The following is a 27,978-nucleotide window of genomic DNA, read 5'->3' as shown; positions in this document are numbered from 1 at the left end:
AGCACTCTTGTGCAGTGTGCAACTTGTCCACCCATAGATGGCAGGTCTGAATGATCAAGGAAGAGGTAGACTACCAGAGGCCAGGAAAGCACAATCTGTTCAGTGCTCTTGTGAATGGTGTGTGCGTGTGCGTGTGCGTGTGCGCGTGTGCGTGTGCGTGTGTGTGTGTGTGTGTGTGTGTGTGTGTGCATGCGCGCGCATGCGCACATTCACAGAGGTGGAGTGTTCCCTTTCTTTGGGTTTGACTAATAGCTGAGCTGCTGATCAGATTCAAGACAGAACTGTAAGTCCAAGACTCCTGAAGCATGGCAAGTCCATCGTACTGCCCAAAAAAACTGCCTGCAAGGAATTAGGGGCCTCTGCCCTCCTCCCAGGAGAGTTCCTGAGAGACATACATAGCTCAGACCAGACCATCAGACACAGGCAATGGACAGATAATACCACTCAAGGGCACATATGCTATAATATCCTTTTCAGAGGTTTGTAATCCTGACTTCTGATTAGCATGAATGGACTGATTCATTGCAAATTCCATGGATTCATGATGGGGTAGCCAAGATCAATAGTCTGAAATGAAAAGAGGTAAGATAAAAATAAAACAAATTCTAATGTGTTTTTCCCCATATCTCAATGGATCATATATACATCCTGAGAAAGGCATAGCCCGCTTTGTGGACCCGTGGACCTGTTAGAGTAACCAGTAGAACCTGTTACTCCCCTTAACAGCACCTGTGCAGATTAAGACTAATTGATCACAACACTGCCCCTGGGCCTCGAGACATCATTTACATTTCCTTATAACACAGTGGTCTCTAAGGTGAGGGGTGGCAAACTATGGCCTGAGGACCTTATTCAGCCTGCTGCCTGCTGGTTTTGATAAAGTTTTATTGGGACACAACCACAACTCACTTGTTTATGTATTGTCCATGGCTGCTTTCATACTCCAAGCGCTGAGCTGAGTAACTGCCACTTTGACCATTCTGTCCAAAATGTCTAAAATACCTATCTGTCCCTTTACAAATATGAAATCCAACCCAGGCTCTGGGCAGTCAGTATTGATCACTGTGTGTTGGTAATGAAAGGTTTGTTTGCCATCCCTGCTCTAGAGTTTGGCTAGTGTTTGGAGAATAGTTCGTCGTGCTGAGGAGGCCAAACTTGGCCTTGCTTTCTTTCCTGGGTATCTAATCTTTGCTAGCTTTCTTAGAAATCTAATCATTCGGTCACAAGGACACAGAGAAGCAAGTGTGGATGAAAGTGGTCACCTAAAGCCCATGTCCTGCGCAGTATGGTCAGCAGTGGCCACTCCCCAGAGACTTGCCTCCAGGTGGAGGTGTGTGCTTCTCCGCATAGGTAACACTAACTGCCCCACTACAGGACCGCAAACATACCGCACATCACCAAAGGGGCGTAGGGATCTGTGTCGAAATGTTTGAATTTCTCAAGAGGCTTTTTTTTTTTTAATTTTAATTTTTTAATTTCAGGTTTGAGGTGGCAGATGGGGAGGGAACTGAAATGCTTTGTTTCTTCTGGTCCTGACAATGCCCCCTCATCCCTTTCCTCTTTGGCTTCTGCCATTGGAAGTAGGAAAGGAGAAAAGGAGTCAGAGCTGATAAAGGAGGGGAAGAGAAAAGGTAGGCTGAAAGGGGGGGGGGGGTAGTTACGTTCGGAAATTCTGGAAGTGTTTAAATACAAGGTGTTTAAATACAAAGTGGTTGAATTTGAATCTATATAAGGTGCCCCCTCCCCCGTCAGGTTTGGGAAACCCTCACAGATAGTGAGGGATGAGCCTGACCCTTCCTTAGGGGTGGGCCATGTGGGCAGGGAAGCCTCCGGGAGTAGCGGGCGGCCCTGGGCGCGGACGGCGGCGGACTGGGACTGCGGCACCTCTGCTCGCCCCCACCCGGCCCTCCCTCCTCCTCGCACCCCTGTCTCACCCCGCAGCGGGGACAGGTGCGGAGAGGGTTGAGGAAAACGGCGACAGGGGCTCCGGGACTAGGAGAGCACAGTCTGCTCACGTCTAGCGGGCTGTTCACGAAGAAGGCAGGCGGAGCGGCCCTCTCGAGGCCGGGCCCCGTAGTTTCCTGCGGCTCAGAAGCCACGGCGCGTGGTGGGCACCCCGAGAAGCCGCTGGCGGCAGCAGCAGGACGTCTCCTTGGCTTCGGCTTCTCGGGCAGCGTGGGCAGAGAGGCGGACGGAGCAGGACGAAGAAAATGGCGGACGCCGCGCCGGCGGCCAGGACTTGCGCTGTGCCCACGTGAGTGCCGGGGCTGGGGTGACACCCAGCTCCAGGAGGTTCAAGGCTGGCTCACGTGTGCTTGTCTTCTTGTTACGTTTTCGTTTTTGTGGATCTCTGCAGCCCCTTTAGTGGGAACTGGTGCTTTCCCGTTCAGGAAGGTTCTGTGGGCTGTGAACCGTGTGGCTATGGCTTTCTAGCCACAAAGGTGTTCACTGTTGGGAGAAGGAGCCCTTCTGGGTCCCGCGTGTGGGCCAAGTAGGCAAAATCCTCCTGGGTCTGTTCTGGCGACCCTGCGTCAGGGCTGTTTATGTGGCTGGTAACCTCGTGAGACAGATGATATTTCCCCCCTCAACCGACAAAGAGCAGGCTTGCTTGCTATAAAAGCAGTGGGTGTCTGAAGCCCAGTGTTCCTGGGCTGTAGCACGTGCGCACAAACACTGCGTTGGGGGGGGGGAGGGGGAGATGGGGGGGATTTCTGGGTTGTCCCATCTGGGTGCTCCCATAGACTGACTGGGGCACGGATATTCATGCTCCGTGCTCGGCTGTGAGTGGTAAAATCCCTGGTCCTTGAACTATCCCGTCTTTGGCAGCTTGCAAGACACAGTCACAGGCCAACTTACTAGCTTGGAAGTAGGGTAAAATTTAATCACAAAGAGGGTGAGCATGAGCATTTGGTTTTCAGAAATGGATCCAAACAGGGTTTCTATAAAAGCCCTCTCTAGGGATTGATGTGGATCTAAGAGAGAAAATAGTGTGCATGCCCCCAAGTTTGCCAATTGTGTAGACAGTGATCTGGCAGCTATAAATGTAGGCGCTTGATTCATACTTTATAAATGTAGTTGTTGCACCTGTTACCCAGATCCCCTCCCTGTAGCTTTGGTGTGGTGTCAATTGTAAATATTAAACAGGATTCAAATGCTAACCTGCTGTGTGTTCTCCTGCCCCTAATTTAACTCTCAGCTCCACCTGTAGGCCATGAAAACCACTCCTCTCCTGACCTTTTCCTGTCAGCTGGGGAAGTGTTTCCGTACAAGTGAATTTCTCTCCCTCAGTTCTGAGAGCAAGCTGACCAAAGCATGAAAGTGGATGCCACAGCAGAGCTGATATTTTTGTAGCTGGGGCCTGCATAGCCTAGGGTACATGTTCACAGGCACTGAAATTGCCATGGCGTTGAACTTGTGTCTGAACGGCTTAGCACCAGCCTCTGCCAGGACACTTGCTATCCTCCCCTTCTACCCATGCATTCAACTTGCAAGTGAACTCTGTGAGCCCATTGGATGCATTGCCTGGGTAGTGCCACTAGATGGGCCTCTAACTATTTAATTTCTAGCAGTATGGATTTGAGATGGTGGTTTTTACTTAAGAACTCAGGTCCTAGGCTTTGCATAATTCAGATTTCAGTATTATGTGGAAAAACTCCAGAGGTTCATTTCAGATGTCCAGACTCACATATGTGAGTATGTAAAGACAGCTGTAAAATCTAGATTTTGTTGGTGGGGGTGTCTTCTAGTAAATTGTTCACCCAGGGGTGGAGTGAGTTCTGTTGGACTTTACTTGCTCAGAAGAGTGTCTTTTTGTACTTTGCTCAAGAATGCCACATGTCCTAATGCTGGCTCTGGTTTGGGGCCACCAGGAAAAGGTCAAGAGAATCACAGAAGTCTTGTGCTTTCCCCCTACCCCCCCCCCATCCCCTTCCAATCTCTGAACCAACGCCAGCAGCCACTCACCTTGAGATTCATTGTTAGAGAAAATGAAAACCTCACCTTGTTTTCTTGGGTTCTGTTTCTCACAGCTGAATGAAATTCCTTAGTGATAAATGAGAAAATTAAGGAAAAGCTTCAAGCAAACAGAAATAGGAGAAGCTTTCATTCTAGGAACATGGAATGATACGTGTGGCTGGGTTGAGGTGTGACCTGTTGTCTTATTCTGTGCCCCTGAGCCAGTCACTCTAACCTCAAGACTCAGTTCAAGGCAGGACGACAGTGCTCTGAGACTTCCTACCCCTCCCCACGTTGTGATGTCTTCTGTGTTCAGCCTTGGACTCTAGACCCTGGGTGTAATGAGGACAGAAGATTTTCACTCTCCTTCCCAGAGTTCACAGGCAGGGGAAATAAGAATTACCTCTCTGGTAGGATGGGCACATTTCCAGAAAGAAACATAATTTAGCTTATTTCATGGACACAAGAGCTCAGAGTCTGATGACAACTGACCAATCCTTTTTGTGGTAAGGTCAATGGAAATCCAGAAAGCCTTCCTCCAGAAGAGCCCTAGAAACCTACTGTTTCAGGAGCTCAGTCAGTTAAGTGTCTGACTTTAGCTCAGGTCATGGTCTCACAGATCATGGGTTTGAGCCCCATGTCAGGCTCTGTGCTGACAGTTTGGAGCCTACTTCAGATTCTGTGTCTCCCTCTCTCTCTGTCCCTCCCCCGCTCGCTCGCATGCGTGCGCTGTCTCTCTCTCTCTCTCAAAAATAAAATAAACACACACACACACACACACACAAACCCAACTATTTCATTTCAAAACGCCATCTTCTCCCAGGCAAACATGGTGGAAAAGTCCTCCCTGATAACATTGAGGGATTTCAGGCCAGACTTTTATTTTTTTCTGCAGACTGTTTTTGACATTTATTTTAACTCCATTGTGAACTAAAACACTCATATGGAAAAATATGTAGTTTAAATTTTAAAAATCTAAAGTAAGCCCCTTATCAGGTTAAGAAATGAGATCCTGTTGGCACCCTGGAACCCTCCTGCATATTCTGCTCAGTGACCATACTTTTATGGTCATTCACTTCTTTGCTTTTCTTTAAAATTTTACTACATAAATGTACATCCATGGACACTTTTATTTTAAAGCCTGTTACTGAAATTTATAGAAAGGGATCCATACAGTATGTATTCTTTATGTCTGGCTTCTTTTACCAACGTAATATATGCAAGATGCATTTATGTTGTGCACAGCTGTAGTTGATTCATTGTCACTGTTGTATTTTATTGTATGAATAATCAACTGATTTTTTACAAATGTGCCTAATTACAGGCGATTACTTGTTACCAGTTTGGGGATTTTGTGAATACGTCTTCTCTGAGCATTCTCAACCATGTCTGCCCGTACTCAAGTACACAAATTTAAGCAGGGTAGATTCTTTGGATTCGAATTGCCAGGTCACGGGCTATGTTCCTTCAACTTGATTGGATCATGCCAAAGTGATTCTGTCAATTTATGCTCCCACCAGCTGTGTGTGAGAGGTCTTGGGGCTCACATCCTCACCAACCCTTGGAAATGTCTATTTGTGAGTTTAGTTTCCCTGTTAGTATGCATTGAAATATAATTGTGTGAGAGTGTTTTTTAACCTAACGTTTATTATTAGGCTAACTTAATATTAAAAATTTCAAACATAAAGAATAAGAGAACACCCGCATACCTACCAGTAAGTCAATAATTATTAACATTTGGCATATTTGCTCTTTTATCCGTATCTATCATCTGTTTTGTTGGTGTGAATTGTATATAAAAACAGCAGTTGTGAGGACACTTACTCTTAAATATTTCAACATAAACTCTACTAAGAAGGGGGATATTTTACTATTTAATCACAATAATGAAGAAAATTAATTCATATTTGGTTCACAAATTTCCCCAGCTGATCTGAAAGTGTTTTTTATGGCTAGTTTTTTGAAATCTGGAGCCACTCAAAGTTTATACGTCACATTTGGTTGTTGTATCTTTTGCCTCTTGTATTCATGACCCCGACCTTTTAATTTTTTTTAATGTTTATTTTTGAGAGAGAGAGAGAGAGAGACAGAATGTGAGTGGCGGAGGGGCAGAGAGAGAGGGAAACACAGAGTCTGAAGCAGGCTCCAGGTTCTAGGTGTCGGCACAGAGCCAGACACGGGGCTCGAACTCATGGACTGCAAGATCATGAGCTGAGCTGAAGGTGGAAGCTGAAGTCAGATGCTTAACTGACTGAGCCACCCCGGAGCCCCCATGACCCTGACCTTTTAAAAAGGCTAGGCTAGTTGTCTTGAAGCCCCACATTCTGCATTTGTCTGCTGTTTCTTCTTGGTGTTTCACCTGCTTTCTGGGATTTCCTATAAACTGGAAGTTAGGGTTGAAGGCTTCACTAGGTTAGGCTTGTTGTGGTTTTGACTCATCTGTTGGATTTGTAAATGAGATTGAGCACCTTTTCGTATGCTTATTGGCCATTTGGATTTCTTCTCTTATGATGTGCCTATTCAAACTCTTGCCTGGTTTTCTACTGTTTCTCTTTTGCTTACTGATTTGTATATATTTTTTAAATTCTAGATATGTGTGGAAATGTCTTCCACACTGGTTTGTCTTTTTACTCTTGTGAAGATGCTTTGAGTAGAAATTCTTAAATTTAATGTCCAACTTACCTTTCTGTGACTTGTAGGAAACTTTCTTGAATTGGGGTCAAAAAGATATTCTTATAGATTAGATCCAATTATGAAAGGCAGCTGAGGGGATAAAGCCTTCCTGGAAGAGTTTTTGTCTCTGTGTGTGAGGCACAGGCCAGGTTTCATCTCCTTTCCACAAAGCTGTTTATTAAAAAGAGTGTCCTGGGGCACCTGGGTGGCTCAGTTGGTTAAGCATCCGACTCTTGGTTTCGGCTCAGGTCATGATCTCATGCATGGTTCATGGGTTTGAGCCCCCTATCAGGCTCTGCACTGACAGTGGTAGCCTGCTTGGGATTCTCTGTCTCTCCCTCTCTCTCTGCCTCTCCCTTGCTTGCATATACTTGCTCTCTCTCTCTCTCAAAATAAAACAAAAGAGTGTCCTTCCCCTAGTACTCCACAGTGCCAAGGGCCCCTATGTGTGAGTCTGTTTGGAAGATTTCCATTCTGTCCACTGGCCTATTTTGCTGTCATTGCACCAGTACCTTTTCTTAGTTACTGTAGCTTTATAATGAGTGTTGACATCCAATTGTGCAAGTTTTCCATTGTATTACTTCAAGAATGACTTGGCTAAGATTTTGATATTTTACATAAGAACTGACTAAAACCTGGAGCTTCCATTTTGAAATGAGTATCACAGGGTTATGATTCTTTCCTGGGTTGTGTTTTTGGAAGTGACTTACCCAACTTCCCAATTGGTCCTTTCTGGGGCTTTCCCATCCATGGCTTAAAATCGGATTTGAACCCAATATTTGGAATTCTTGTATTTGTTACATTCTATTTCTTGGAGTAGACTGAAATATAGCAATTGAATCTGAAATAGCTTATGGCCTTTCTAAGAGAAATCACTGGATATTTGGAAGTGGGTGACTGACTGAGAGGTTGTTCTGACCCCTCCTTTGGGGACTGCACCTTGGAAACAGAATGAGCTCTGGAGTCAGATTTTTGAATTATTTTTGAGTATACCATTTACTAGCCTAGAGCACTTACTAGCCAGGCAACCCTGGGCAAGTTAGCAAAACTCTCTGGCCTCAATTTCCTCATCAGTAAAATGGGCTATTAGTATCTACATCATGGATATCGATAGGGATTGAACAAGATCATATGTGAAAAAGGTCTGGCATAGAAAAAGTGCTTTGTAAATGTTAGCTATTCTTCTTCTTTTTTTTTTTTTTAACGTTTATTTATTATTGAGACAGAGACACAGAACGCGAGCAGGGGAGGGGTAGAGAGAGGGGGAGACACAGAATCTGAAGTAGGCTCCAGGCTCTGAGCTGTCAGCACAGAGCCTGATGTGGGGCTTGAACTCACGATCTGTGAGATCATGACCTGAGCTGAAGTCAGTTGCCTAACCAATTGAGCCACCCAGGCGCCCCTCCATTATTGTTCTTGAAAGAAGTTCCTGTTCTCTCCAAGGGCGTTGAGATTCACCTAGGAAAATGGCAAAACAATATTACTTTTTCATTTCTGAGATGCAGCAAGCTTTACTTGTTGCAGACTAAACAGGGTGTTCCTAATATTGTCATTTACCTCTCAGCAGTGTGGAAGGAAAACAGTTGATTTGTGTCCTTGGCTGAAAAATCACTTAATATACTGGACTCCTTCAGTTCTTTGAGTCTAACATTTCCAAGGTCCTGGATATTATGACAGGAGAGAGTCAGAGTCATACCCAGGGTCCTGTTCTAGATCTACTCAACAGCAGTTTTAATTCAGCCTTTGCCTACTTACTGGTGTAATAGAGTTTTTTTTACCACCCTGCAGACCTCTCTCAGGTCAGGGATGTATGCACATGGCCCCAAGGAGAGTTGGGTTGTTAGGGCTGCTATACATTGCAGGGAGAAAACTACAGTTTATTGGTTGGGGAACTGAAACGAAAGACCCCAGTGTCATGGAGCAAGGAGTTGCTGCCTCTAACAGACTGGGAAGCGACCAGAGAGGGAGGGTACCTCCAGAGCACACTGGTTGGGAATAAAGGCCCCGGGGTAGAGTAGAGAGATGTGGTCTAGGGAAAGTTGAAGGGCTCGTTGCAGGTACCTCGGGAGATAGTTGGTGTGAGACTAGTCTGCACACCCAGGGGCAGCTGGCCAACTGGCCCAAGCCAGCTGACGGCAGTGTAGAGAAGTGGCTTCTGCTGTCCTGGCCCCATGAAGGCCACCACCACCTCAAAAGCCCTTCTAGAAACAGAGGAAGGTGGGGATATGGGAGGGACAGTCTTAGGTCTGGGACCAGGGCCGAATGGGGCAGGGGCAGGCCACCCTTGTTGTATGGAAATGGAAAGATGTTTGGGATGCACTGTAAAGCGGTTGCAATTACAGATGCATAATTGTACCTGCAGTATGGTCCCATCTAATAATAAATGCATATACGTGTTTATGTGTGTTGAAAAGATCTGGGAGGTTACTTCCATGGGATTACAAGTAATTGTTTCTGGGGGCGCCTGGGTGACTCAGTCGGCTAGGTGTCTGATTTCAGCTCAGGTCATGATCTCACAGTTTGTGGGTTGACTCTCAGAGCCTGGAGCCTGGTTCAGATTCTGTGTCTCCTCTCTCTCTGCCCCTCCCCCACTTGCACTCACTCTCTCTCAAAAATAAACATTAAAAAAATTAAAAATAATTATTTCTGGGTGAAATTACTGTTTTCTTAATATGTCTATTTCCACGTTTATATATCTGCAGATTTTTCTGATTAAAGGAGTTTTTGTATTTTGTAGCTAGAATAAAAAAAGGGAACATAACTGAAATTTTCTGCTTTCACCTAACTAGTTGGGTAGGTGGGTTGGGTTAGGGGGATCTAGGGGGAGGGAAGTGAATTTGTGAATTATCATTAGAATTGTCATTTATGATCAATTCTTACTCATAAGAATTGTGATATGATACTTACAGAATAAGTATCATACACTTATACACCTATAACATGTAACCCTCCACATGTTGGTGACTAACCAGTTGCTAAAATGTGAGGTTCCTTCCAGCTTGGGGGCAGGACTGAGAGATTCCCTTGGTTCCCCACTCAAAGGTTCCGGTTAAGGTTATTTCCATGGCACCATGGGGAAAAACAAATCAGAAGTCTGTCTGGATTGGAGATAGGCAAGAGGGCATTTTTCTTTCTCAGTTACCTCAGCGTCTGGCAATGACATTCACATAGCCTTGGTCAGGACTGGCTCCTGCAGCTTGCAGCGGGGGGTCAATGTCGGTACCTTGAGAACATTAGGGATTTATTCTCTCAAGTACCAGAAGGACGAAGGAGTCCGGGGCTGGTATGGTGTCTCCTGAAGGTCATTGTACCCAGGGTCCTCCTGTCTCTGCCCTGCCACTCCTGGTAGGTGGCTCTTAGCACTGAGCTCACAAGACGAGGCTGGACCTTCAGCCATTGTGTCCTTGTTACAGCTGCAATTGGAGGAAAGGTGGAGATGTGCCTTCCAAGAAGCCTCACCTAGGGCTTGCCTTCCTCTTGGGTGGCACTCGGTCTGCGCAAGAAGCTCTGGATATAGTTCATCTTTATTTTTATTCTTTTTAAAAATATATTTATGTGTTTATGTATTTACTCACATATGCATATATCTGGACAAAGTCCGGCACACTGCCTGAGAAAGGGCCCCGGGCAGGCAACAAAGCAGTCTGTATCTAAAAGCTCTGCCTTTTTTTTTTTTTTTTTGCTGTGAAGTCCATATGTGCTCCAAAGATTTCACGATGAGACTGGGATTTTGAAAAATTGGAAAACCAAAGGCCGTAAAGATCTCCCATGGGAAGGTCTGCTCAACAAGATGGCTCTTTGGCAGCAGTTGGTTAGTCAGGATCTTGTCCAGTTCAACGCAGGGGCCCAGCGCAGCAGATCCGCCTTTGGGTGGCAGGGCGCAGGGGGTCTCAATACGGCTAATCCATGGAAAGCCAGCACAGGAGCAGAAGGTTCTTACTTGTCACCCCCTGTATTTCCCTCTCTCCCTGTACGGTGGGGCCCACTGATGTTCTTTTGACAGTCATTAAAATCACAGACGTGCTTGGCATTGGATTTTTCAGAGGGAACCTGTACCTTTCTGAGGACCAGGAGGTCTGTGAGCAGTGAGACCCAGTGGCCCCAGATGGGCTTTTTGTAAGACAAATGCTTAGAGTGAGTGTCATGGAATTTCCTTTTTAAACATGTACTCAAAGTTTGGAATAAAATTTGTGCTAATAAGTTATCTGGGCCTGAAATAAGGATGGTCTTTTTCAAAAGCTGAGTGGGTCAGGCGTTCACTAGAAAGGACTTCTGACTGGAAGTGGGTAAGGCAGGCAGCAGTTCACAGAAGAGACCCTAAGGCTGCCTCAAAAACTGGCCCTGTTCTCAAAGAACAAAGAGGAAATTGTCTCTCGGAGGAATTCCTGGTGAGAAATGGTATTCAGAAATAATGTGGTTTTCCAGGAGGCTGATTGTGTGTCAGGAGAAAGGTTGCTTCTGGGTGTTTTATCAAAGGAAATGGAGCCTTCTGTCTCACTACCCCCACCCCCTGCAGTCTGAACTTTAGACAAGTGCAGATCCCACTAAGGCTGTGGTCTCTCTGAGATCCAAGAGACTTGCAGAGCATTCTAGCTTTGCTTATTCTCTAATTCTGGAAACCTGCGTTGAAATAGGAGCTCTTCCTCGTTCCACCTGCCCTGACTCAGCCCAGAAATGCATCCTGGAGCCCTGCTGCAGATGGCTACCCTTCCCTTGGCTCTCTGCTGCCCTCTGCTGGAATGGTGCTGCCACCACCACTAGGATTTGTCACCAAAGCTTTCTAGGGCTCCTGGCCAATTCTTGATACTTGCAGAGATGCTGACAAGCAAGTTGCAGACTTCAATGACTTGTAACTGAATACTAAGTTACAATCAATGCTGTATTATCACAGAATGAACAACATGGCTGTAGTAACAAGCAATTGATGAAGACAGTTAATTATCAACCAAGAAAGAAAAGACAAATTTCTTGTACTTAGAGGGAAATAAATGCCTATCGATGGCTATACTGTCTAAGATGTTGTGCTCATCTTTTATGCATACAATGAGTTAGACAGTTTTTCTCTGCACTGAGTTTATAACTGTATCATCCAGGGAAAGTAATTATAAAATAAGAAGGATCAAGGTAAACCCCACAAAGAGAGTAGCAAATAGCAGTGGGGCTCTGATGAGAAAGAGTTCCAATTCAGTTAGAGATCAGGGGAGGTCTCAGAAAAGTAGAGAATGCAGCTGTCTGTGAGGAAGTCTGAGTATTCCATCCAGGGAACAGCAGGAACAAGATCTAGGATGGAGGGAAGAAGAGAGATGGCATTTGGAATTGGGGAATGGTCAAGTGTGTGCAGAGATTAGCACATATATGGCCTGGCGGGGGGAAGCTGGGGAAGACAGGTAGGAATTTAGTTCTTTTTCCCTTTTATCCTACATCCTGGTACCGTTTTAGGAGTTACTGTTATTCTGTGTGTGTGTGTGTGTGTGTGTGTGTGTGTGTATACATATAAATACATATATATATGTATATATATATACACACAAGTATAAGAGATCCATATGTATATCTGTACTCATGGTCATAAAAAGAATGGTATTTGGTTGCTTTCGTTGGGTTTCCTGGAGACTAATACTGAGATCTATTAAATGTTTCACATGAAATTGGATTAATAAGGACTGTTGTACAGTAATAACTTGAGGGATGAATCATTCCCCCCACCTTTTTCATTTTTTTAAATGTAGAATAATACCAGATATGAAGACTACACAAAAGTGAACATCTAAGTGTGTAATTTTAGATCTTGTAGTTTAGCAGTGTCCCCCACTCCCAGCCTTTTCAAAATGATTGATATTTCCTTCAAGTCACTCTTAATCTACAGGTTCCCCCTCCATGCTTTTATTTTCCTTAAAATTTATTGGTAGCCTGGGGCAACCTGACCTGTGATTGGGATCTTGTGTTTGTGTGCATGTCACCTTCTATGTTCCTCTGAGCTCTGTGTTTCCTGCAGATTGGAAGCAAAAACACACTTGGTTTGAACCTTTTTGGCAAGATGTTAGGTGAAGAGACTTCTTTTGTCTCATAACCTCTGACTGTGATGTTGGCAGCCATTGATTCTCAATGTCCAGATCCACCAGTTCACCGGGCTTTGAGAAATGGTGATATTCTAAAACTATCATTTTTCATTTCACTTATTAGTTAGACTATATCTTTAAGGAGATGCTTTCCCATGGCAGTAGTTCTTTAGAGGAAGGTAATGCTAACATCCTATGCAATTTTGGGTTACTCAAAGTCTCCGAAGCCTAGACTCTTAGCAGTCAGCTCTCTCAGGACTTTACAAAGCCCAAGGTGGCCCCAGAGACATTGGCCCATTTGTTATGGCATTGCGCACTTGTAAACCCAGAATCCAGGGGCCCTTACCCTCCCTGGTGATCCACTCTCCATGGAGTGAAATGGCTGTTTCTGTTCATACAGCAGACTAGATGGTCTGAGTCATCTTCCAGTTGAAAAACACCAAAATGCCAGGTAAATGTTTTAAAAATGTATTGTTAAGCTTTTGTAAAATCTGCAGAGGTCAAAAAAGAATAAAAGGAAAGCTGGAATCTTGTAAGGTATGTGAATGACAAAGCTGGCTTCTGCACAGAGGGTTTCTGCTGAAATATGGAGACCACGAGCTTCCTCTTTGATAGTTGCAGGGAGCTTAGGGGGTAGGAGAGAAGAGTAGGCCATGCCCGGCGGGGGGGGGGGGGGGAGGGCGGAGTTTATGAGGAGACCCTTCTGCATAAGGACAGGGATCCAACAGGCTGCAGTCTGAGGGAAGCATGAGTGAGAAGTAAGCCCAATGTACTGCAGAGGACAGCAAGGAGACTTGACTATTGCAGCCTTGACACCAGATGGAAGGGAATAAAAACTCTTCTCTGAGAATCTGCTATGACAAGCTGGCTCTCTTAGTTGTGGTCCAAATTTATGTAACCTGTGTGGCTAAAAAAAAACCCCCCAAAAAACCTCAAAGAGATCATTAAATTTAGAATGGCTGTCAGTTCATAGTACCTCCAGGGAAATGGCAGAATCAAACATCAACCTTTTTTTGGTAGAATGCAACCTCAGCAGCAGCTTCAGAGACTCCCTGTAGAGAATTTTCTCACTTCCAAGTGAGCGAGTAGTTTCAGATAAAAAATTTTAAGTGGGGGGGTGGGTGGGAATGAGGCACATGACTGAGGCCCACTTGAAATGATAGATAACAGAAATAGACCCTAAAGACGTTGGATGTTGGAATTATCAGATGCTAGCTATATATATGGACATATTTAATGTGTTTAAAGAAAAGCTTGAAAATATGATTGGAAAAGACTGCCAAGGAATGTCCAAGTCAATTTGAAGAAATAGAATTTTTAGCAATAAAGTATTAACTGAACATAAAAATCCCAAGGATGGTTTAAATATCAGATTTTAGGTGAAGCTGAAGAGAGAAACAGTGAACTAGAAAATCAGTTCAGAGAATTATCCATAATACAGATCAGAAGGGCAAAGACACAAGAAATGAGAGAGGTACAAAGACTTGGAAAGAGAGGATCTAACAGACCCTCCCCAGAATTCTAGAAGGAGACATGCCAGTGAGGGTGACATTCAAAGAGACAATGGCTGAGAATTTTCCAAATCGGACAGAAGCAACCAATCTTCATATTCAGGAAGTCTAAGAAATCTCCAGTAGCACAGATAAAAAGAAATTTACCAACATACCTCAGAGGCAAACCATAGAGCATCAGTATGAAGAGGAGAGCTTAAAAATAGCTATATTAAAAAGGAACAGCAATTAGAGAAGCTGGATTCTTAACAGCAAAAATGGAAGCCAGAAGACAATGACATAATAGCTTCAATTTGCTAAGAGAAAATTCAAACTAGAATTCTATACTCAGAATATTTCTCAGGGCGCCTGGGTGGCTTAGTCAGTTAGGCGTCTGACTTTGGCTCAGGTCATGATCTCATGGCTCGTGAGTTCGGGCCCTGCGTCGGGCTTTGTGCTGACAGCTCGGAGCCTGGAGCCTGCTTTGGATTCTGTGTCTCCCTCTCTCTCTGCCCCTCCCCCCTGCTTGTGCTCTCTTTCTGTCTCTCAAAAATGAATAAATGTAAAAAAAATATATATATATAACATCAGACTGGATTAAAAGTAAATAACATACTGTTAAAACGAGGCATCATGACCCAAAAAGCTGCAGAGAGGATAGAGAAGCTGGTTACTGCATAAAGATTAAAGGTCTAGTTCACTGGGAAGTTATAATTTTAAACATGCTTGTGCCCCATAACACTGCATCACACTATTTAAAGAAAAACAGCAAATCCACCAGGAGAAAGAGATGAATCCATCAAGATAGTGAAAGATTCTGCTATCTCACTTTCCGTTAAATTTTGGATCCAGAAGACAAAAATCCGTGAGAGAGAGATTTGAATAGCACAATTAGCAAGCACCGGAAGAAGCGTGTATGAACAATTGGAGAGTTCCTTTTTTTTTTTTTTTTTTTAAGAACATACAATTTAATAAAATTGTCTACATGCTAGATCACAAATCTAGCTTTTACAAATTTCAAAGTTTCAGTATCCTATAGAATACACTTGCTGACGATCCAATTGTGGATCTAAATAGCGAACACTAGAAAATTATCACTCAGCATTCAGTGACTCAAAGATCTCTAGATGTTTTAGGCAGAAAAGGAATTGATTCTGGGAATTAGATGATTAGTCTCTTATAGTCAGCATAAGGATGGGTCTTTTTAAAAATCCAGTCACTGTGTTTTTTGGTTGGAGGATTTAGTCCATTACATTTAAAGTAATTATTGATAGTTATGTACTTATTGCCAATTTGTTAATTGCTTTCTGGTTTCTTTCTGTTCCTTTCTTTTGCTTTCATCTCTTGTGTCTCTTGTGTGTTGACTTTCTTTACTTGGATTCCTTTCTCTTTATGTATTTATTTTTGTCATTATTATAGGTTTTTGGTTTGTGGATACCATGAGGTTCATATGTAACACCTTATGTATACAGCAGTGTATTTTAAGTTCATAGTTGCTTCAATTTAAACACATTCTAAAAGTACCACATTTTTTACCTCCTCACCCATGTTTTATGTATTCGATGTCCTACTTAAAATTTTTAATGTTGTATATCCCTTACCTAACTAATGTAGATGTAGTTTGTTTTACTGTTTTTGTCTTTTAACCTTCATACTACCTTTATTAGTGATTGGTATACTACCTTTACTGTATGATTGCTTTTTAAAATGTTTATTTTTGAGGGGTGCCTGGGTGGCTCAGTCTGTGCTGACAGCTCAGAGCCAGGAGCCTGCTTCAGATTCTGTGTCTCCCTCTCTCTCTGCTCCTTCCCCACTCATGCTCTGTCTCTGTCTCAAAAATAAATATAAACATTAGAAAAAATTATTAAAATGTTTATTTTTGAAAGAGAAAGAGACTGTGAGCAGAGATGGGCAGGGATGGACAGAGAGAGAGGGGGACAGAGGATCTGAAGCAGCTCTGTGCTGACAGCAGAGAGCCTGATGCAAGTCCTTGAACTCAGAAATCGTGAGATCACGACCTGAGCTGAAGTTGGATGCTTAACTGACTGAGCCACCCAGGTGCCCTTATGATTGGTTTTAATAAGGAAACTTTCTCTTGCTTAAGTTTCTTCTAGTCATGTTTTTTTCTTTTTTGCTTAAGGAGTCTCTTTAACATTTCTTGTAAGGCTAGTTTAGTGGTGGTGAACTCCTTTAACTTTTGTGTGTCTAAGGAGATTTTTTCTCTCTTCTTCAATTCTGAATGATAACCTTGCCAGGTAGAGTTCTCTATGATTCCTGGACCTGGATGTCTGTTTTCTTCCCCAGATTGGGGAAGTTTGCAGCTATTCCTTTTTCCAATAATTTTCCTGCTTTGTTCTCTCTTTTCCTTCTGGAAATTACAGTGAGAATGTTAGTATGCTCAGTGTTGTCACAGAGGTCCCTTAACTTAACCTCACTTTTAAAAATCTTTTTTTTCTTTTTGCTGTTCAGTTTGAATGATTTCTGCTACCGTGTTTTTCAGATAGCTGATCCGTTCTTCTACATCTTCTAATCTGCTATTGATTCCCTGTAGCATAGTTTTCATTTTAGTTATTTTTCAGCACTGATTAGTTCTTTCTTATATTTTCTATCTTTGCTGAAGTTCTGAGTCTATCCATTCTTCTCCCATCTTTATAAGCATCTTTATGACCATTACTTTGAACTCTTTATCAGATAGATTGCTTATCTCTGTTTCACTTAGTTCTTTTTCAAGGTTTTGTCTTGTTCTTTCATTTGGAACCTATTCCTCAGTCTCCTTTGTCTCTGTTTCCCGCCCCGCTCCCCCCCATGTATGTTTCAGCCTAAAGGGCTCCCTTTAACATTTCTCATAAAACCAGTCTAATGCTGATGAACTCCATCAGCTTTTGCTTGTCTCTAAAGTTCTTTGTTTGTCCCTCAGTTCTGAAGGATGACTTTGCTAAGCAGAATAGTCTTGGTTGGCAGTTTTTCTTTTTTAGCACTTTGAATGTATCTTCCTGCTTCCTTCTGGCCTGCAAAGTTTGTGATGAAAAATCTGATGGGGTTGCTCTTGTATGTTATAATTTGTTTTGTTTTGTTTTTTACTGCTTTCAACATTTTTTCCTGACTTTAACTTTTGACCATTTACTGTGTCTTGGGTTTATTTATTTAAATTAGTTAATTAACTTAGATTTTATTTTTAAGTAATCTCTACACCCAATGTGGGGCTTGAACCCACAACCCTGAGATTAGGAGTCGCATGCTCTACTGACTGAGCCAGCCAGGTGCCCCTTGGGTTGGGTCTTAGATGACTCTTATAGATACTTTCTGGACTTGAATCTGGGTGTCTCTTTCTATCCCTAGGAAAGGGAAGACTTTGGCCATTATGTCTTTGAATAATGTTTCTGCATCTTTCTCTCCCATTTCTCTTTCTGGGATTTCCATAACGTGGATATCAGTCTTCTTGATGGTGTCCCAAAAATCCCTTAAGTCACCTTCACTCTCTTTCTTTTTTTATTTTTGTTCCTCTGCTTGGATGAATTCAGTGGTCATGTCCTTGAGTTCACTGATCCATTCTTTCATTTGATTTCTTCTGTTTAAACCTGCTATTGAACTTTTCAGTTCAGTTATTGCATTCTTCAGCTCCGTGATTTCTGTTTGGTACTTTTAAACTATTTTCTTTGCTGAAATATTTGTATTGTCCATGTATTGTTCCTCTGATTTTGGTGAGCATCTTTATGACTGTTATTTTGAACTCTTTGTCATATAAATCACTTCTCTCTCCATTAAGATTTGTTTGAGAATTTTATCTTGTTCTTTTGTTTAGAATATATTCCTCTTTTCCTTCATTTCCTTGGACTCAGTGTTGGTTTCTGGGCATTAAATAAAACAGCCACTTCTCCCAGTCTTGACAGAGTGGTCTTGAGTAGGTGATAAACCTCATCAAGGAGCCTGGCTCCTGGTTGTCTTTCATACCTTTGTGATTATCCAAGCTGTCTTCTTCGTTCCTAGTGGCTCCCAGTAGTTGAGGATGTGCCAAAACCCATCAGTGTCCCAAAGAGGGGAGGATCACAGTCAGTACCTAGATTCAGGCCATTTGGAAGCCTTACTGACCTTTAGGCAGCAGCTGGAAAAATATGTAGGTAGGCCCCTTCCAGGGAAGATTGTGAGGTAGGTATTTTTACTTGCTGCCTTTGCACTGGGCCTGGGCATACAGCTGTGGGAAGGTGCTTCTGAGCCTATTAAGAACTTCTTGCTTGCTATAGTCCTATGGGACTCTTGATGCAAGTCCCATTGGCTCTTGGAGCCAAGTGATCCAGGAGGCTCCTCCTCAGGTGGCAGCAGCAAACACTGGGGCACTAGACGTGTATACAAACTCCTTCCAGGGAACTACTGGTGACTTGGAGTGGGCTAGAGAGAAAAAGCAGGGGAGCTGTCCATAGACCTCCTTGGTCTCTGCAGAGAAGCTAGCTCCTAGATGTGTGCTAAACTAGAAACCTTACCCTCAGACAGCAGTTACTGAAGTATGCAAATAGACCCGTTTTAGGAAAAGACTGGGAGATGGGCATTTCTGCCTGCTCCCTCTGCTCCGAGCGCTTGGGGGGATATCCATGGCAAGTGCTTGTGCCTGTTTTTATCTGCTTGTTTGCTTACTGTAGTCTTGGGGATCTCATGGATGCAAGCCCTGTTGGCTTTCAGAAGCAGGTGTTTTGGGAGCCTGTCCTTCACACGAGAGTCTTAAATTTGGGGCTGTAAATGTAGAGTCTAAACACTTTATTCATCAGAGAGAGCCTGGGAGTTGGGGATTCCCTCCAATTGCATGGCACTGTGCTGCAGTGGGGTTTATGGTGAGACTGTGTCTCAGCCTCTTCTACCCATTTCGTGTGGTATTTTCATTTGCTCAGTGTGTAGCGGCCACTCAGGTGGTTTCTGCATTTCTCTCGGGGGGATTTGCTCCATGTGCAGTTGTTCATTCAGTGTGTTTGTGGGAGGAGAGGAGCTCAGGAGCCTCCTGTGTTGCCATCTTTGAAGACCGCCTGCGATGATGTTTACTTCCGTTCCACCTTTTTTTTTTTTTTTTAATTTTTTTTTTTCCAACGTTTTTTATTTATTTTTGGGACAGAGAGAGACAGAGCATGAACGGGGGAGGGGCAGAGAGAGGGGCAGAGAGAGAGGGAGACACAGAACGGGGGAGGGGCAGAGAGAGAGGGAGACACAGAATCGGAAACAGGCTCCAGGCTCTGAGCCATCAGCCCAGAGCCCGACGCGGGGCTCGAACTCACGGACCGCGAGATCGTGACCTGGCTGAAGTCGGACGCTTAACCGACTGCGCCACCCAGGCGCCCCCCGTTCCACCTTTTAAATCATGTGTAGACGCATCCGGTGGAAGGACTTAATTCACTTTCAGCTGCAAGGGAATCTGACCAACGAACATTTAACTTTTCAGGCTTTGCAGGATTAGAAGATGACTAGAAAGAGGTTTGGCATGGATGAGAAATGCCAATTTCCCAAGTCCTCCATAACTCATGGGTCAAAGAGAATAAAATCATGATGTGAATTTAAAATTATTCAGTATCGAACAATAAAATATTATCTATCAAAACTTGTGAGGTACAGTGAAAAAGACACTCAGAAATGGAAAGCTTAAATGTTTGTTGGAAAAGATCAACATTAATGATCTAAGATTCTAACTTGAAAATTTTAAGAAATAGCATATCCTACCTAAAGACATATATTAATTGAGAAATAATAGCAGAATTATTGGCATAGCAAATAGATACAATAGAGAAGGTAAATAAAACAAAGAATTGGTTCACAACAATAAAATAGATGTCTGGCAAAATTATCCCATATCAGGGAAGAAAAGGGAGATTAAATAAAAGGAATGAAAAGGGAAATAGTACTATAGATGCTGTAGACATTATGGTAGTAAAAGGACATTATAAAAAAACTTTCTGTCAATACGTTTGAAGACTTTGTTTAAATTATTCATGGGGGTGCCTTGGTGACTCAGTCAGTTGAATGTCTGACTCTTGATTTCAGCTCAGGTCATGATCCCAGGGTCATGGGTTTGAACCCTGAGTCCGGCTCCATGCTGAGCCTGGAGGTTCTCTCCCTCTACCCCTCTTGAGATTCTCTTCCCTTGCCCCTCTCCCCTATTCATGCTCTCTCTCTCTACAGAAAAATTATTGCATTCACAGAAAAATACAACTTACTTAAATTGACCCAAGAATATGTAGAAAAAAAATCTTATGTTACTTAAGTAAGTTGAAATCTGTTAATATGAGCCTTTAAAGAAAACATCAAATTCAGAAGGTTTTATAAAAGACTTTTAAAGTCTTTTATACTTTCAAAGCCTAGATAATTCTAAGTAAAACCCTTTCACTTATTTCAACTTATTTCAGCAAGAGCTGGCTTTTTAAATATAACTATCCCTATTTTTAAATGTTGGCAACTATTGAAACATTTTTGTTGGTGCAGGCAAAACAAAATATGTCTGTAAGCTGGTTTTGGCCCATAGTCTGCCACTTTGCAACCCTTGATCTAAATTTTACAAAGAAGAGCTGATCCAAGTCATAGAGCAATTAAATTGGACAATTTAGGTCTGACATGAAGAAAACTTGCTGAGAGAATCGTGAGACATTCGCATGCATTTCCAGAGGTGGTTGTAGAAATAGTCTCTAAAGACTAAAAATCACATTTGACTATACTGTTCGTAATAAGGTGGACATGCACTCCTACTTGGAGACAGGGGGATGGACAAGATGGTCTTTCAGGGTTGTGTCATGGACACTTTCAGCCTTTCTAATAAATGCAGTTTTCTTAATGTCTCTCTTCTGTATTTCCATCTGCTCCAATAATGAACACAGTAATTTGATGCTTACTGTAGACATTCTGACTTCAAGGGAAAGAACTATTATTATTTAGGTCTAATTTAGAGTCCAGAATCTTCTATCCCATCCAATTACTTTCATTTCTTTTATTAGCAGAGGTAATCTAATGTAGTGATTAATAGCATGGACTTCAGAGCCAGACTTTTAGTTCAAATCCTGGCTCTACCATTTCATACCTATGGGACCTCTCCGTACCTTAATTTCCTACCAGTAAGATGATAAGACAGACAGGATCCCTATTCTCAGAGCACTCACATTTTAGTTGTGGGAGACAATTTAAAAAGACACATAGTTTATGTCAGATAGCAGATTCTATTGCCCTACCTTAGGCATGTCCGACCTTGACTGGGTGATTTGGTTTGGACAATGGAATAAGGCAGAAGTGAGGGTGCTCCACTTTTAAGCCTGGGCCTCGGGAGTTTTTGTGTGTTTCTTCTTGCTTTCTTGTACTTTTGCTATTTCCATGAAAGGGATATGCTGGCCTGGCATGCTATTCCCAGGAGATGGGTGAAAAGATAGGGGAGGCTGAGCTAAATTTAGCTAGACTCTTCAATTCTTAGCTGGCTATTGATGTGTGTGTAAGACCAGCTGAGCCCAGAAGAACTGCAGAACCAAGCTTGGCCAATATTTGGCATCTCTCCCGCTAACTGACAGATTGAGAATTAACAAATCGTGGTGGCTTTAAGCTTCTGAATTTTTGGGTGTTTTGTTACACAGCAATAGCTGACAGCTAAATGTATTTATCAACGTCTACTAGAGGTCCTTTGTGCCCAAGAGTCTTTTAATTTATTAAAAAAAAATTTTTTTTTTACATTTACTTTTTGAGAGACAGAGTGAGTTAGAGTGCGAGCAGGGGAGCGGCAGAAAGAGAGGGAGACACAGAATCTGAAGCAGGCTCCTGGCTCTGAGCTGTCAGCACAGAGCCTGACACGGGGCCCGAACCCATGAGCTGTGAGATCATGACCTGAGCTGAAGTCAGACACTCAACCCACTGAGCTACCCAGGTGCCCCTCATTTAATTAATTTAAATAATACTTCATAATATTTAATGGAATTTTGATAGACTATAGTAAAAATATTAAAGTCTCAGTTTATGTAGAGAAATTTGAAATGAAGCAAAAACCTATGTCTCTCCTCCTCCCCTCAACTCCAACCAAATTTTGTCAAGAATCCTATAACTTCAAGGTTGGTTGGTTGAGTACATTGTGAACTATGCCAGGTTGAGAAATAGAAATACTTGATATTTGTCTGGATCAACTTTAAAGTATGGAGTCTTCCATAATGTGAGGTCACTATTGAATCCCTCACATAAAATTCAATGACCTTGGACCACTATCATTATCTCCATTTGACAGATAAGGAAATTAAGATGTGGAGTGGTTGAGATCACACAGCAAATGGCAGGTGCCTTCTAGGATGGCAGTCAATGCAGAAAGTTGGAGCAATACCAGTTACCTAAAGTGTTGTTTCTTTACTGCAGAACACAGTTCAGGAATGTACAGTCACTACAGGTGATTTGACTCCGTTCTTTGCTCAGGCTGAGTGGGGCAGCCCAGGTTTACTGGGCCATGTGCCCTCTGCTATCTGTATTCAGGATCATGAATTTCTAATGATTATGACTTTGGTTTTTGCATATTCTTTATGATCCTTGATGTTTTCAACATTGCATTTGGCATTCCTAGTAACATATTCTCTGATCCCTGTATCCATGCTTTTAAAGTGTATTCTACCTTATCTATTCTCTTTGCTGCTTTGGATTAAGATTTTTAAATTCTCCAGCTCTATCTTTATCAGTTCTTTAGCATAAAGTTTTTACCTCTGCCCTTTGGGTCCTACAAACTTGGCCTAAAAAGGAGTTAGGTCATTTTTGTCCCCTCACTATACTTTCTTGGCTCTTCGATAAATTCCTGGCCCTTTGTGGCCCTCTAGTGGCTTCCTGATTTACTGCTTTATTTTATGACCCGTTCTCTGAGCTGAAAGCAGTTGTTGGAACTGACAGTTTTTTTAAAGGATGTGCTGAATGACTGTATTTCATTTTTGACCAGATTCTGCCTCCTTTATAATGTTGTTATGTGTTTAAAGGATATACAGTCATTTTATTCAAGATTTGAAAAAAATTAATGATAATTATTGCTGAGAACCCAAGAAAAGGTCTACTCTAATGTTTTGACCTCCAGTTGATCCCCGTTCTAATGGATATTTTCCTCTCAGTATTACTAAGGAGTCAACAAATCAGTCAACAAACATTTACTAACATTTGCCAAGTACAGTAAAACCTTGGGTCGCAAGTAACTTGTTCTGTGAGTGTTCTGCAAGACAAGCAAACGTTGCTAATACATTTTAACTTGATAAACGAGTGATGTCTTGCAAAGCGAGTAGTATGTGATGCCGAACATCATGTGATCACAACTGGACCAGTGGTGGTGGTGGTGGTTCTTGTTCTTCCTCTCTCTCCCTCTCTCTCCCTCTCTCTCTCCCTCTCTCTCTCCCTCTCTCTCTCCCTCTCTCTCCCTCTCTCTCCCTCTCTCTCCCTCTCTCTCTCCCTCTCTCTCCCTCTCTCTCTCCCTCTCTCTCCCTCTCTCTCCCTCTCTCTCTCCCTCTCTCTCTCCCTCTCTCTCCCTCTCTCTCCCTCTCTTTCCCTCTCTCTCCCTCTCTCTCTCTCTCCATGATTGTGGGTGATAATCTCCCATGCTCCGATGCTCAGTCTCAGGCCATGGTATTTGTCAGAAATCAGTGATTTTTCAGAACATTGGAAGGTGCTTACAACTGGCACTAGTGTATTTTTTGTCGCTTCAAAGCAACCATGGACAGTCCTTTGCTTTTCTGTATAAGAGTAAGCTTAGGAATGCTTTGCTTCATTCTAGGTCAGGCTGCCTGCAGATATAGACCCTGTCCTCTGCTCACCTTATTGCTGGTTACATTAAATACAGTATATGACCAGAGTTTATTAATACTGTACTGGGGTCAACATCTGTGCGAGCATACACAACGGCCCCCATGCAGAAAGATTCCATTAACCAGTAGATGGCAGTGATTCTGTTAGTGATAGTGAGAGTCGTCCTACACAATAACCCTCCTCTTGCCTCACACCAGCCACGAAGGTTTCTCTAAGGTAAGTGCAGGTTAATTTGTTTATTTTTCTTTATATTTTGTATTTTCTTTATTTGTATTATATTACAATATTGTAATCATTTTTATATGAATATTTTTGGGTTGTGGAACGAATCTTCAGAGTTTCCATTATTTCTTATGGGGAAATTCGCTTTGATGTGCAAGTACTTTGGATTACAAGCATGTTTCCAGAATGAATTATTCTCAGAAACTAAGGTTTCCCTATACTTCACACTCTTCTTAGATACTAGGATGCAGCTGGAAGGAAATGTCTCCCACTGTATTTCAGAAACAATTCTGCTATTATTCTCCTTAAAACAACAACAAAAAAATCCCCACAAACAACTTACATGACTTCTGTGAGGAGGAGAAGTTCATCCTGCCCTTTCTAATCCCAAATAAATCTATGCCACTTTTTATAGTGCTGGCTAGGCTAACTGCAATAAGATCACAAGTCATAGATGATCATGTAAAAAATGCAAGGTTTATTGCAAAGCACATTTTTCACAACACATGTACAATGAGGAGATTCAGTTTTATACAGCAAAAAGTGAAACACATGTCCTAGGTGAAGCATCTAGGTTAAGGGTTATGTAACAGTAAATCATCATAGGTAAAGTAGAATTTCACAAGAGCCCTTGTAGCAAACAGCCCAATTTATGATTTGGCTTGAAATGTCCCTCATTCCACCTTGGCAAAGATCTATATTTTTGGTGTCCTTAAGATTTGCTCTGGGCTTGGCATTCTCAAAGCATTTGTGATGACAGTATTTTCATTTTCTTGAAGTTTCTTAGCCATTGTTGGAATGGAAAACCTCTGATTTCAACTATACTCTCAACCAAGGTTGAATCAACTTTCCGAGGTTTGTAGTTTTCTGTTTTCACACAGGTGTCGCACTGATATCCAAAGTTGCTGACATTAAGGAGCTTACGTCCTGGTAGGGGAGAGAACTGATGAACATATAAATAAATACATAAGCCCCTGGGAGCAGTGCCTGGGTGAAAGTCATTTGCTCAGAGCTGGTCAAATCCCACAGTGTTCTCTGCCTCCATTCCTAGATCCTTTTGCTTCCAAGGGAAATATTCACGTTACTATTGGATTTAATGCCTGCTGTGGTACAAGCAACAGTTTTTATTTCCTGTAAGCGTCTGCTGACCCTGACTGGCTTCCCTGGCCCTGGGTCCTGGAGGAATTAGAAATCTCGTAGTGACCAGTGCTAGTGGGAGGACCATTTCCTCATGCCGTCCCTTGGCACGCGAACCTTCCCCTAGGAGCTCAGTCTTAGAACACTAGACTTCTAGTCTAGAAGAACACTTCAGTCTAGAACACTTCTGTCTAGAAGGTCAGAACCTTCCCTTGAGTTTCTCTCTGCTCATTTAGGAGAGGTAGGAGGGGAGAGTCAGTCTTAGGACATGTTGGACACCTGCCCTTGTATTGCCTTCTCTCAAGGCCCTTCCCACAAAGGCTATCACCATGGGGCAGATCTAGGTGTTGTGGGGCCTGAAACTTAGATAATTGTGTGTGTCGGGGATGCTCTTTGAGCAAAACAACATAAAATTAGGATAAATATTAGATATAAAAGTATTTAGAATGAGACATCAGTCATAACAAATGAAGCATTTTTAAAGCTAGCACATAATAGAAACATCACACAAATCGAGCAAAATAACAAAAGACATTTAGTAACTGCCCAGCGTCCTTCTACAATATTTTTTTCCCTTTATTTGTGGCTGTTTACTCTCTGAGCACATCTTCACATGTAAAAGATTTTAGAATTTGTGAGAGATGACAGAAGGATGGTGCTATGGATTAAATGCTTTTGTCCCCCCAGAATTCAGATGTTGCAGTCTAATCCCCAATGCAATGGTGTTAGGAGGTGTGGTCTTTGGAAGGTGATTACGTCTGAGGGCAGAGCCGTCGTGAATGGGAGTGCCATTATGAAAGAGGCCCCAGAAAGCTCCCTTGGCCCTTCTGCCCAGTGAGAACATGAAGAAAAGATGTCGGTCTCCGAACCAGGACGCAGGCTTTCACCAAACACGAATCTGCCAGCATCTTAACCTTAGACTTATCAGCCTCCAGGACTGTGAGAGATAAGTGTTTGTTGTTTAAGCCACACAGTTTCTGGTATTTTTTTTTAAATGTTTTTTAAGTTTGTTTATTTATTTTGAGAGAGGGAGAGGGAAAGGAAGAGAGGCAGGGAGGGGCAGAGACAGAGAGAATCCTAAGTACTGCAGAGCACATTGTCAGTGCAGAGCCTGATGCGAGCTCAAACTCACGAACCGTGAAACCATGACCTGAGCTGAAATCAAGAGTGGGACACTTTACCGACCGAGCCACCCAGGCACCCCTGTTGTATTTTAATTGCAGTGCCCTGAATGGACTAAGACAGATAGACACCTACATCATTCCTTTCAGCATGGTTTGATCAAAATTCCTTTAAGAACAGAGTTTAGAAAAGTTATTTACAGCTTCATAATTCATTATTGGTAATATTATTTATTTTTAATTTTTAAATTTAATTTTAAATGTTTATTTTTGGGAGAAAGAGCAAGTTCATGCGAGTGGGGGAGGGACAGAGAGAGGGGGACAGAGGATTTGAAGTGGACACTGTGCTGACAGCAGAGAGCCCAATGTGGGGCTCGAACTCATGAACCGTGAGATCATGATCTCAGCCGGAAGTCAGACACTTAACTGACTGAGCCACCCAGCCAACCCTGTTTTTTATTTTTTATTTTTTATTTTTTTAATTTTTGAGAGAGTAAGAGAGAGAGCAAGTGGGGAGGGGCAGAGAGAGAGAGGGAGACAGAGAATTCCAAACAAGCTCTGTGTTGTCAGTGTGGAGCCTGATACGGGGCTCGAACTCATGAACTGTGAGATCATGACCTGAGCCGAAATCAAGAGTCAGTCAGATGCTTAACTGACTGAACCACCTGGGCACCCTGGTTATGTTATTTAGAATTTTAGAATTAACTTGTAAATTTTGGAAGTCCTCTAACAAATTTTTTCATGTATGAGTTATGAAAGTTGGAAGAATTTTCCATAGTCTAGCCTCTAGTTCTCTATGTGTCATACTTAGTTTCTCCCTAACTGTCCATATACTTCCGGAGCTGTGCACCATAAGTCATGATCATACGGTCAAACAAACAGCCTTCGGGTCCTCAGATCATGACCCGGGTTAAATAGTCATGGTAGATGGTAGGGGTATTCCTGGAAGACCTCCTTGTACTGGGACAGCTAACAACAGCTTAGCTCTATAGTGAAGTAACTGTAAACCACCTAAGTATATCCCACTAAACTCAAAGCAAATACATCCTCAGCTTCTCTGTAGCTGGACCCTCAGGGCCTGTGTTCACTCCAATATAATTGGCAGGAGAACTAGGAGAGGAAGTCAGAGTGGAAGCGACAGCGGTCTTAACCAGTTGCAGCTGAAATATCTTTCTTTGGCAAATTTTACAAAAACATGTCCATGTAAACCCATTACTAGGGCCTCTCCCAGGGCCTGGCAGGGGTCCATGCAGGTGAGGGGCCTGAAGCCTAGGATTCACTTGATTCATGGTAAATACTTAACCTGCCCTTCGTGAGGAACATTTCTTCCAGCCTAGAATGATTTTTCAGCATCTATTTTGTATGGGAAGAATTGCTTTCTTCCCCTGTTCTTTACATCCTCTTACATGCACTCCCCAGCTCTCATGGTGAGCTTCCTCATCTCTCCACTGATAGCACCTCTGTGAGGCTGTCGGCAAATTCTGAATCATGACAACTCTTTTTGGGCTATTACCCTGGCCCTCCCCACTGTAGTTTACACTCGTGAGTGTCTTCCCT

General features: G+C 42.7%; 1 long non-coding RNA gene and 1 other non-coding gene across 4 annotated transcripts in view; one reads left to right on the top strand and one right to left on the bottom strand.

Moving 5' to 3' along the window:
• Positions 1-27,978, top strand: part of LOC132679084 (uncharacterized) — a 160,248-nt gene that overhangs the window by 11,859 nt on the left and 120,411 nt on the right. The window contains exon 1 of one of the 3 annotated variants that reach the window (XR_013554024.2): positions 1,956-2,254. The exons of the other annotated variants lie outside the window; for them this stretch is intronic. This is a non-coding gene — a long non-coding RNA (uncharacterized LOC132679084). Of the gene's footprint in view, positions 1-1,955; positions 2,255-27,978 lie in introns of those variants that run through there. 3 annotated transcript variants of the gene reach the window in all.
• On the bottom strand, positions 17,366-17,438 carry TRNAR-CCU (transfer RNA arginine (anticodon CCU)). Its single transcript has one exon. It is a non-coding gene; the product is annotated as a tRNA-Arg (tRNA).

This window comes from Panthera onca, chromosome A2 (genome assembly GCF_046562875.1).
Source record: "Panthera onca isolate mPanOnc1 chromosome A2, mPanOnc1 haplotype 2, whole genome shotgun sequence".
NCBI classification, from domain to species: Eukaryota; Metazoa; Chordata; class Mammalia; order Carnivora; family Felidae; genus Panthera; species Panthera onca.
Note: the sequence above shows the minus strand (reverse complement) of the source record. Positions and strands in the feature narration are given on the sequence as shown.